The sequence below is a fragment of the Capsicum annuum genome, chromosome 12, assembly GCF_002878395.1.
Source record: "Capsicum annuum cultivar UCD-10X-F1 chromosome 12, UCD10Xv1.1, whole genome shotgun sequence".
Taxonomy (NCBI): Eukaryota; Viridiplantae; Streptophyta; class Magnoliopsida; order Solanales; family Solanaceae; genus Capsicum; species Capsicum annuum.
Window position 1 is genome coordinate 130,351,262 of NC_061122.1, and position 11,236 is coordinate 130,362,497.

Below are 11,236 nucleotides of genomic sequence, written 5' to 3' on the forward strand. Positions count from 1 at the left end.
CGTGTTAATCCCATACCCAAACTCAAGTAATTTGATATTTTATGAATATTATGATTTAATATATATATATATATATATATATATATATATATATATATATATATAGAGAGAGAGAGAGAGAGAGAGAGAGAGAGAGAGAGAAAGAGAGTCACACACGGCCCAATGTTGATCCTTAAATAATTTACGTTATATATAATTCTATCATTTAGTTAAAACCTGTATTTATTTGGTTGATACATTCTAAGTTAGACATATATTATTATATTTAGATTGATGGAATTTGTATAACAACATTTTAAGTTGTTAAAAATTTTGTGGCATTGATAGTTAATTATATTTTTTAAATAATTTATCTTTTTAATTACTATGATTTATAATATTTTTTTCTTCTGTTCTACTAATTAGAAGTGACATATTAAAATTATTATAACAAATACTTATGAAATTTTTTTAAATGGTCTCATATAAGATGTCAAGTTAATTTGAAACATCGAAAAATAATTTATATTCTTAAAGTGGTCATGCATAAGATGTCAAGTTAATTTAAAGCATCAAAAAATAATTTATTATTTTATGTTTATTTTATCTATTTTATTAAATATTATTAATTTTTTAATACTTAAATGACATAAAAATATCAAAAAATAATTTATTAATTTATGTCTATTTTATTTTTTATATTAAATATGATTAATTTTTTAATACTTAAATGACTTATAATAATTATTTATAAGTGATATAGTAAAATCACAATTGAAATAACTGAAACAGTAATGTTATAAATGTCTATTTTAAATTTTTTATTAAATATTTTTAATTTTTTAATATGTAAATGACTTATAATAATGAATTAAGAGTAATACAGTATAATCACAGTTGAAGCAACTGAAGCAGACATACCGACCTCCTGCTTGCTTCAGCTGCTAAACTGTTGGTTGATAAATTCTAAGTTAGGCATATATTATTATATTTATATTGATGAAATTTGTATAACAATATTTTATGTTGTTAAAACTTTTGTGACATTGATAGTCGATTATATTTTTTAAATAATTTTTTTAGTTACTGTGATTTATTATAATTTTCTTTTGTCCTACTAATTAGAAGTGACATAGTAAAATTATTATAACAAATACTTGTGAATTTTTTTTAAATGATCCCATATAAGACGTCAAGCTAATTTAAAACATCAAAAAATAATTTATATTTTTAAGTGGTTATTTATAAGACGTCAAGTTAATTTAAAATATCAAAAAATAATCTATCATCTTATATATATTTTATATTTTTATTAAATATTATTAATTTCTTAATATTTTTTTTTGTTTCTCATCCGATGTTCGGTATCCGCATTGGTATCCAACTAATTCGGATTCGCATAGCATAGAATTTTTTAATATTTAAATAACTTATAAAAAAATCAAAAAATAATTTATTATTTTATGTCTATTTATTTTTATTTAATATTATTAATTTTTTAATACTTAAATTACTTATAATAATTAATTATGAGTAATATAGTAAAATCACAGTTGAAGCAACTGAAATAGTCATGTCATAAATGTCTATTTTAAATTTTTTATTAAATATTTTTAATCTTTTAATACTTAAATGACTTATGGTAATTAATTAGGGATTATATAGTAAAATTACGATTGAAACAACTAAAGCAGGCAGCACAAACAGGCGTGTCAACCTGCTACCTGCTTATTCCCTCTTATTATTAGTAGTAAATAATTATAACTTGCAAAGATCATAAAAATTGAAAAATACTAGTCAACTATATTCTGACCATATAACTAATTTTTTTTCTATTTTCTCAATTCATGTTCATTTTTGCAATCAGGAAGATGAAGACGAAAGACATCAAGTGGATCAATTATTTTACTCAAGTATTTTTGTGTGTGATGAAAAATAAATGATTTTATTTATAATTTAACGTGACAAGAATTCATGCTAACTAAATGTGGTGTTTAAGCGTAATTTTTTATCAAACTAAGAAAAATATTGTACTCACTAAAATGAACATCGAGAATCAATTGATTCTCTCTAGATGATTGATGCTTAAAAATATTGATTCTCAATTGACCAGAAAAGAGATTTAAAAGTAATTTGATCTTAATTCATATCATTACCTTAATTTTTAATTATATCAATAATTTTAGTTTTTAGTATATGAAATATGTTTGATACTTTCAAAAGCAATGGTTAAAATTGTCCACAAAAAATACTATTCAATTTATAAAAGATAATTAAGAAATACATTAGAACAATACTCGATATGATAGAAATAAAATATAACCTCATACAATAACTAATTTTAACCCCCTCTTTTTTCCCTCTTCTTCATCCCCACGGTAGTTGCACAAAACTCTTTCTTATAGAAAGTAAATTATTAAAGACTAATACTAAGAAATAAAAAAAAAGTAATGAATTATTCATGCAATAGAAAAAAGTTTTCCACAGTCTCCGCAATCAAAATATATTTTTTCCTTAAACTAATCTAAAAAAAGTTCATATAAAATATTAATTTTTTTACGGTTATTTTCATTTACAAAAATTAATTATATGATTAATTTTGATTAAAAATTAACAAAAGATAGTCAAATTAAAGCTTTTTGGTCTTGTGAGTAGCAAAGGAAAAAATTAAAGCTTTCTAGTCTTGTACTTCGTAAAGCATGAAATACAAGTAATTTAATAATTAAAATAATTAAAGGATATTTGACATTTATAGTTTGCAATTGACTTGATTAAATAATATATAAGTATGAGAAACAGAACATTATAATGGAAGATTTTGAAAATGATTTGTCTATTAGTTAAACAATATGGAAATTTGAATCGTTCAATTGATTAACTACCTAAACTCCACTTTGTTGATAAATATTTAATTCTTTATTATAATCTCCTCCCTAATTTCCATTGTCCTATTCCCAATATTTTTTTTAAATAGTTAATTAAATAATTAAAATTATAAGAAAAACTTTAATCATCGCTTCTCATACTATGACACATGCACCAAGTGTAAAGGCCCATATAGCAAAAAAGAAGACAAAGTAACTTCATCTATATCAATCAAATGTCACAATATTATAGGATTAAGAAATTAATTAAATTACTATAAAAGATAAAATCATGACATAAAAGTAATTAATTGAAAAGATTAAATTAAGTTGAAAACTTTTGTGATGACTACCTTAGTCCTTGGATTGTTGTTGTTGTATATCTATATCTATATATATAATTTATATCTATATGTATAATCTATATCTATAATCTATAATATATTAAAAGTGTAAAGGGTCTTAGAATTATTTGTTTAAAATTTTTGTCCTTCACTAAAAGTCTTTACTTTAGACAAAATCTTCTTTTCACTATTTTTTCTAATATTTAAGAATTAAAGATTAATTAAATATAGAAAAAATGGTCTATCCCCCCCCCCCTCCCCCCGCAACCTTTATTCGAAATCCCAACTACACACTCAATCTTTAAAAGAGACCTATTACCCCTCTAAACTCTTTTTACCGAATTTATTACCCCCTAGTTGCTGACGTGTCAATGGACGTGACTATATTGTCCATGGGCGCGTTAGTTGACTCTTTTCACTTTAAATTTTTTATTTTTTAGTTGCCACATCATTATTTTTAATAATATAATAATTATTACATTATATTATATATTATTCAATTCTCTCTTCTCTTTCTAATTTCTCCATTTTATTAAAGTGTGTGTCCCAACAGTCTAAACTCATCTTCTTCGATGGGACTTTTTAGCCATTATAAAGCAAGTGTAAAACGCTTAACCTTCCCGTTTTACTTCTACTTATCCAAGATCATCAAAAATTTTAAAATCGATATTGTCCATTATTTCTGACTTCAAGGTCTTCGTAAATTTTAAAATGGGTATTGTTCATTATTTTCGACTTCAAGGTCGTCAAAAATTTTAAAATTCTCTACTGTTTCTAACTTTAAAGCCATCAAAAATTTTAAATTCGGTATTATTCATTGTTCTCGGCTTCAAGGTCGTTGAAAATTTTGAATTTGGTATTATTTATTATTTTTGGATTTAAGATCGTCAAAAATTTAATAATTAATATGGTCATTGTTTCCCACTTCAAGGTTTTCAAAAATTTTCAAATTCAATGTTGTTTATTATTTTCGACTTCAAGATCGTTGGAAATTTCAATTTTGGTATTGTTTATTATTTTCCATCATCCCGCCGTCGTTGCCACTACCGGATTTACCATGAAATTTTAGAATTCCTCCTTAACTCTTGAATTATGATTCTTCAATTTGTATATAAAATTATGACATTTTAAAAATCAAATTCTTTGTTAAAATTCCAAAATAACAATAAATTTCTCCACCATCTCCCTCGTCGTTCCTACTACCTGCAACAACTGTAGTGTTGATGAATGGTGGTTTCTCCACCAAATCTTACTGGTTCTATTTCAAGATCAAGAATATTCCAACCCCTTTAAGATCTACTGCCAATATACCTAACTAGTCTAATGATTAAAGAATACAACACCTTCAGAATCTGAAAACAAGAAAAAGACTCAACCTTTTCAAGAATCCAAAATTTGCATAAAGGGTGTCACCAAAACTAATTGTCTTTTTCAAACTAAAGTTTTTCAAGAATCCAAAATCTGCATAAAGGGTGTCACCAAAACTTATTATTTTTTCAAACTAAAGCTTTTTCAAGAATCCAAAGATAGTAAAAGGGTAATCTTGAAACTTTCTTTTTCTACCCAATTTTGGATCAAATGTGAAACAAAATTGAAAAAGAAACTTGTGTTATGTAAAGAAAAAGACACGAACTTATAACAACAATAAGATGATTGCTTGAAAAGCCACAACCAAAAGTTTAGATTAGAACAAAAATCTTTAAAAGAAAAGAGATGAAATCTTGGTTTAGAGATAAGAGAGAGAGTAGAGAGGAAGATGAAAAGGTTTAAAGAGAAGAGAGAGGAGAGAGGAAGATTAAAATAAAAGGATGAAAAAGTTTTTTCTTTTATTTAGAAATGAAGAATATTGGCGTGGGTCCAGGCGCGTGGAATGCACCGATTTGTTATTACTTGGTTTATGTTGACACGTCAGCAACTAGGGGGTAATAAATTCGGTAAATAAAAGTTTAGGGGGATAATAGGTCACCTTTAAAGGTTGAGTGTGTAGTCGAAATTTTAACTAAAGGTTGGGGGGGGTAATAAACCATTTTTTCTTAAATATATTTATGGTAAGACCTTTCCTAAGTCATCAAAATAAATGACAACTAATATTTGTTTTATTAATTTAAGAATTTTAAATCAACTTAATTTGATTTTAAAAGAATTTGAAAATATAGAAACAATTATCAAAGCGTTAGAATAAGAAAAATTTAAGAACTACCAAGTTTTTAAAAGTTTTAAGTACGTAATAAGAATGTAATCAATGATTTTGTAAAAAATTAACTTTAAAAATAAGAAAAGATTTTAAATATAGAAAAACATAATCGTACCACAAATATGGATCAAATTGATGTGTCTCTCTTAGCCTCTGACAACAAGGGAAAGAGGTATTACATGACAAACACAAAAGTGATCCATCAACCACTTGAAACTTCTGATGGTAAAATATATATATGCTTAAACTAAAATATATGTTTATGTTTACATTATTATATTGAAGTGTGAAAGATCTTTGAAAAGTGATTTGAATTTTGTACACTTCAATAAAAATCTATACAGTAGATAAAAAATTTTAATTTTAAATAATCAAATATTACACGTGCAAGGCACGTGTAGTTAAACTAGTCTATATAATAAGTGTGAAGGACTTTAGAAATATTACTTGAACTTTTTGTCCTTCGTTAAAAGACTTCAAAATAGACAAAATTTTCTTTTCACTTTTTTCCTCCAATTAATAAATATATGAAAAAAAATAAAAAATAACTTTTCTATCCAAAATTGAATTTCTAGATTTATGGTAAGGTTTTGTTGGTATATATGAAAAATCTATACATTGCTTTTCTAAAAAAAAAAAAGGGGTTTGTACTATGTTTATTGTAGTTTTATGGGAAAATAACAATTAAAAATATGAATATATGAAAAATCCTATTAAAATATTAATTAGTGTCCTTTTTGGTTTATTAATTAGTGTCCTTTTTTGCTTATGAATCCTTTATTGCTATAAAAAGTCTTATAATTTCATATTCTTGTTCATTATGTTGCTCAGTTTTGCTGCGATTTATTTGGAAAAAATCATCATTTTCACCCTTAAGTATACCCGAGAAGTCGAAGTCACACCTAAACTATTGAGACAATCTATTACACACTTATACTATTTAAAAGTGAATTTATTTACACCCTAGAAGCTGATGTGGCAACAAACTAAAAAGAAAAAGAAATCAGACGCATTTTTTATTTTTTTCTTTTGAAATATAGCCACGTGGACTTTTTTACTAATAAAAAAACTTAAATAAGTTGCAAGGTAAAGTTCTTCTTCTAGGAAACAAGAAAATTAATTTAAGCTCAATACTTGAAATTTTATCTCTTTATTGTTTAATAGATATTGTAGGAAGTATTAGTTGTAGATCTTCCATGAACATTGCTTATTATATTGGAATAAAATCAAAACAGAAAAGAAAAAAAAAAAGGAAAGAAAAAATGCATAGCCTCCTCTCCGCCAGTGGCAACCTTTCTTGTTCTTCTTCTTTTCTTGTTCTTCTTCTTTTTTTTCATGTTGTCCCTTTTCTCTTCTCCATTTTTCTTATCACAGTTATTTTACTTCATTAGATCTATTTTTCTCACTAATTGAGTGCTTATTCTTCAGTATTTAGTGGTGAAGTTGGTGATTGATGAAAAAATGAATAGTGGGTATGTTTTTATTTTTGATGATTGAAAATGATAATGTTGTGATTTTGATGGTGAATGCAAAAATTTATGGTGATTGTTGTTGTAAATTTCGATAATAACAATGGTGGTGGATCTTGTGAAGAAAATTAATATGCGACTTTTGATCTCAATTTTTTGTGGGTCATCTTAAATTTCTCTTGTAAAGATTTGAACTTTTTTAGCATTATTATAGTGAAAATGGGAGTTGTTAAGTAAATTTGTGTGTGTTTTGATACTGATGAAACAAAAATAAATAATTTATTAACAAAAGAAGAAAAATAAATATGAACAAGTTGTCTCCAATGAAAGATCTACAATTATGGTAAAAATAAAAATCTAGTAAAAACGTTGTTGCGGGTTTTAATAGTAAAATATTTGGGTGTAACTTTGAATTTAATGGCATTTTGTGAAAATAATTGTGATGGAAATGTGGGTGATAGTAGCTTTAATGGTGGTTCTTCAATGGTGAATTGATGATGTATAGTGAGGAAGAAGCAATAATAATGACATGGAATTTATTTATTGTAATTTTCACATAATATCTGACGTGGCAGTGACATATTGATGATGTGTGGCGAGAGTACAGAACACCTCCCAACATGAGACTGGTTGTATGCATGTTAGGGTGTAAAAAAATTCACTTTTAAATAGTTTAGGTGTGTATTAGGTCACTTCAATAGTTTAAGTGTGTCTTCGACTTTTCAGGTATAGTGTAGGGTGGAAATGATGACTTTTTCCTGATTTGTTTTGGTTTCAGCTTTGTCTCTACTTCTTCAATTGGTTTTTAGATATCCGATGGATATTAATAAATGTTTAATTAGAAGGAACATCTACATCTATTCTTTTGTATGTCAGTGGTTCGTTAGAAAAGCTTATACGTAAAGTAGAAAAGTCTATATGTTCAAGTAAATGGATGTTCATAGATTTATTATTTTTTAGATTTGTAACATTTATTATGAGTTGGATATCGCAATGCCTTCAGATGATTTAAATACACAAACAAAGCTAAATATTCAACTAGAGCAGGCGTCCAAGACTATATTGGATAGGGTCAAATCTGACCAATAAAGATTATTTTTGTCAATGGATCTGGAGAAACCAAAAAAAATCCTATATCGTGTATCATTTGCAAATACAAAAGTTACACAATTGACACAACTAAAAAAGGAAACAAAGGCACAACAGAGTAGTGTGATAAACACACAAGAAACTATTACCTCATATGTCACTGTGCATTTACCACATATTTCTTATATATAAGTTCCTATTTAGGCACTTTATTTACTTACTCGATAACAACATCCACCCTAAAAAGGGTTTCAAGATCACACTACTTGATACCTTTTGAAAACAGATTATATGATGGAGATAGAAAAGAATTTAATCCATGAAATTGAGGAACTCGTTGAAGTTCCTCTCTTTCAAGTCCCTGAATGTTATGTGATCCCTCCGAAGGAAAGTGCAACTTCATACAGGGCTAATGAATGAAATATTAATATATGAGCATGCGGTAGGGTGCATTAAAGGTTATAAGCAAGGGTGTCTAATTCTATAAAAAATCTTATAATTTCATATTCGTGTTCAGCATGTTGCTCCGTTTTGTTGTGATTTCTTTTGGTCTCAGCTTTGTCTCCGTTTCTTCATTCGATTTTCAGTTCTCCGACGGATTTTAATATATATTCAATTAGAAGGAACTTCTATATCTCTTATTTTATATGTTAGTGGTTCGTTAGAAAAGTTTATACGTAAAGTAGAAAAGTCTATATGTTCAAGTAGACGGATGTTAATAGATTTACTATTATTTAAGATTTCTAATATTTATTATGAGCTATTTGAATACACAAACAAACCTAAATCTTGAACAAGATCAAGCATCCAAGACTATATTGGATAGGGTCGGTCTGAGAAATGAGGATTATTTTTGTCAATGGACCTAGAGAAAATCGGAAAAATATTCTTATACCGTGCATTACTTGCAATTACCAAAGTTACACAATCGATACAACTGAAAAAGGAAAAAAAAGATACAACAGAGAGTAGTGTGATAGACACGCAATAAACTATTATCTCATATGTCACTCATACCTCATATATCCATTTACCACATATTTCTTATATATAAGCTTCTATTTAGGCACTTCATTTACTTCCTCAATAACAACATCCACCCTCATAAAGGTGTTAGAGTTGCACTTCATGTTACTTTTGACAAAAAAATTAGATGATGGAGATAGAAAGGAATTTAATTCAAGAAATTGAGAAACTCATTGAAGTTCCGCTCTTTCAAGTCCCAAACTGTTATGTTTACATGATCCCTCCGAAGAAAAGTGCATCTTCATATATGGTCGATAAATGAAATGTTAGTATATGAGCATGTAGGAGGGTACATTAAAAGTTATAAACAATGGTAAAGAGTGCATCATCAAACTGAAAGATGAGAAAACAAGTGACTTGTATGCTCGGGTGTTTCTCAAAGATGGGGAGCCTATAACTGATAGCAGCAGATACTTTGTTCTTCAGATTGAAGAGAACATTGAAGGATGCTTTAGACATGCTTTAATTGGTATTGGATTTAGATAAATACCCAAACCTTATGACTTCCAAGTTGCTCTTCAAGACCATCATAAATACTTGAATAAGAAGAAAAATCTAGAAAGGATGAAGCGACAATACCAAAAATCTTCATCAGTTGACTACAGTTTGAAAGAGGGTGAAACCCTGAAACTTTAAATAAAAAATAAAACTAGTAACACTATAAGTTCCAAGTTTTTTTAGTAGGGGTTAGATCGCTGGAGAAAAAGCCCAACTCATTTTATTCAAGCCACCACCACCTCCTACTGTGCCACTTTCACTTGTTGATATTGTTGCTAGGTCTCCCTCAATATCACCGTTTAAATTGAGTTTGAGCAATCTGCTGAAATCACAAACTCAGTGACAATGAAAGAGCAACTAAATAATTAGCAACGTAAATTCACAAGTGTACAATCAGGCAAACCAAAACAAACAAAACTGCTTACTACTTCTTCGCTAGAGATCTCACAAGCTAAACTAATCACTATTAGGTGGCAAAAATAAATAAAAGTTTAATCATCTAATTGAGAGGCAAATGGATAAAAATCCCTCCTAAAATAATAAAACAGACAATCAAAATGATAACTTTCTATTGACTATATAAGTGAGACAAATTGAAAAAAAAAGTAAAGTTAAATGTCAAGTAGATTCTTCCTAACCTGACAGAACTGACTTCTGAACTCGATTATTGTTTTTTAAAAAATAAAAAAATAGATACTCCAATTATTTCAAACTGATAAATTAATATAACGATATCTCACAAATCACAGAATAACATAAATATCAGATAAAATCATCACACATAAGGTACTTAGTGAACTAAAAATGAAACCCCTGAGATGGTTACTATGATGGAGAATTCATGTCTAAAAGTAAATAGATAAAAAATCAAAATCCTAAAAATGGATGCAAAGATTATCTCAATTGGGGCAAAAATAAGGATGCTATCAGCTTAAATACACATTAGTCACTAAACGCCAAAGTGAAATTAAGAGATTTCAAAGCTACCGACTTCTAAATCTGGTTATTGTTTTAATTTTCTAATAAAAATAAATTTCACATCATTTCAAAATAAGTAGATCCGTAAAATGAAGATAGAAAAATAAAATTCTAAAAGTGCACACGACGATTATCCCAACTTCGAATAAAATAAGGCTACTATCAGTTTAACACATCTTACTCACTCACCCACAAATTGAAATTAGTACATTTCAAAGTTAACTACTTTATTGGGAACAAGAACCTAGGTCGTTTGAGCTTCAACTCCATTGCTATGGATAAACACACATCAAATTGCGGAACATAGTTCTTCGTCGTGGAAATAACAATGTTAATTAAAGAGGAACTCAACCAAAGAGCACGTTACCTTGAGCGATCACCATGGCTATGGATCTGCCTTATTAAAGATGTGGTTCCACGGTGAAGAACCGTGTTCTGCAACTCCATCAAAGATTCGTTTAGATGAAGCTCACTGAGTGTTTGGATAAGATTATAAGTTGGTCAAAATGCTTAAAAGCCACTTTTTACTTTTAGGAGTGCTTGACAAATTTAAAAGTTGCTTAAAAAAGTCAATTTTGACCCTTTAAAAGCCAAAAGCTAGAAGTTATCCATTTCCTACCTTTTTTAGCTTATAATCCATTCAAAGTTGACCAAGTAAAAGATATTTGTGTCCCTTATAATTATTATTCCAAAATCACCCTCTTGTAACCCTAAAACACACTTCTCTTTCACTACAGCATACTCTTTTTTGTATTAATTAAACATTTTGACTTTTTGTATTTATGACGAACTTAA

At 27.6% G+C, this 11,236-nt stretch overlaps 1 pseudogene; it reads left to right on the top strand.

Moving 5' to 3' along the window:
* The first annotated feature begins 8,233 nt into the window (after positions 1-8,233).
* Positions 8,234-9,832, top strand: LOC107849204 (annotated as a pseudogene).
* Positions 9,833-11,236: the final 1,404 nt, after the last annotated feature.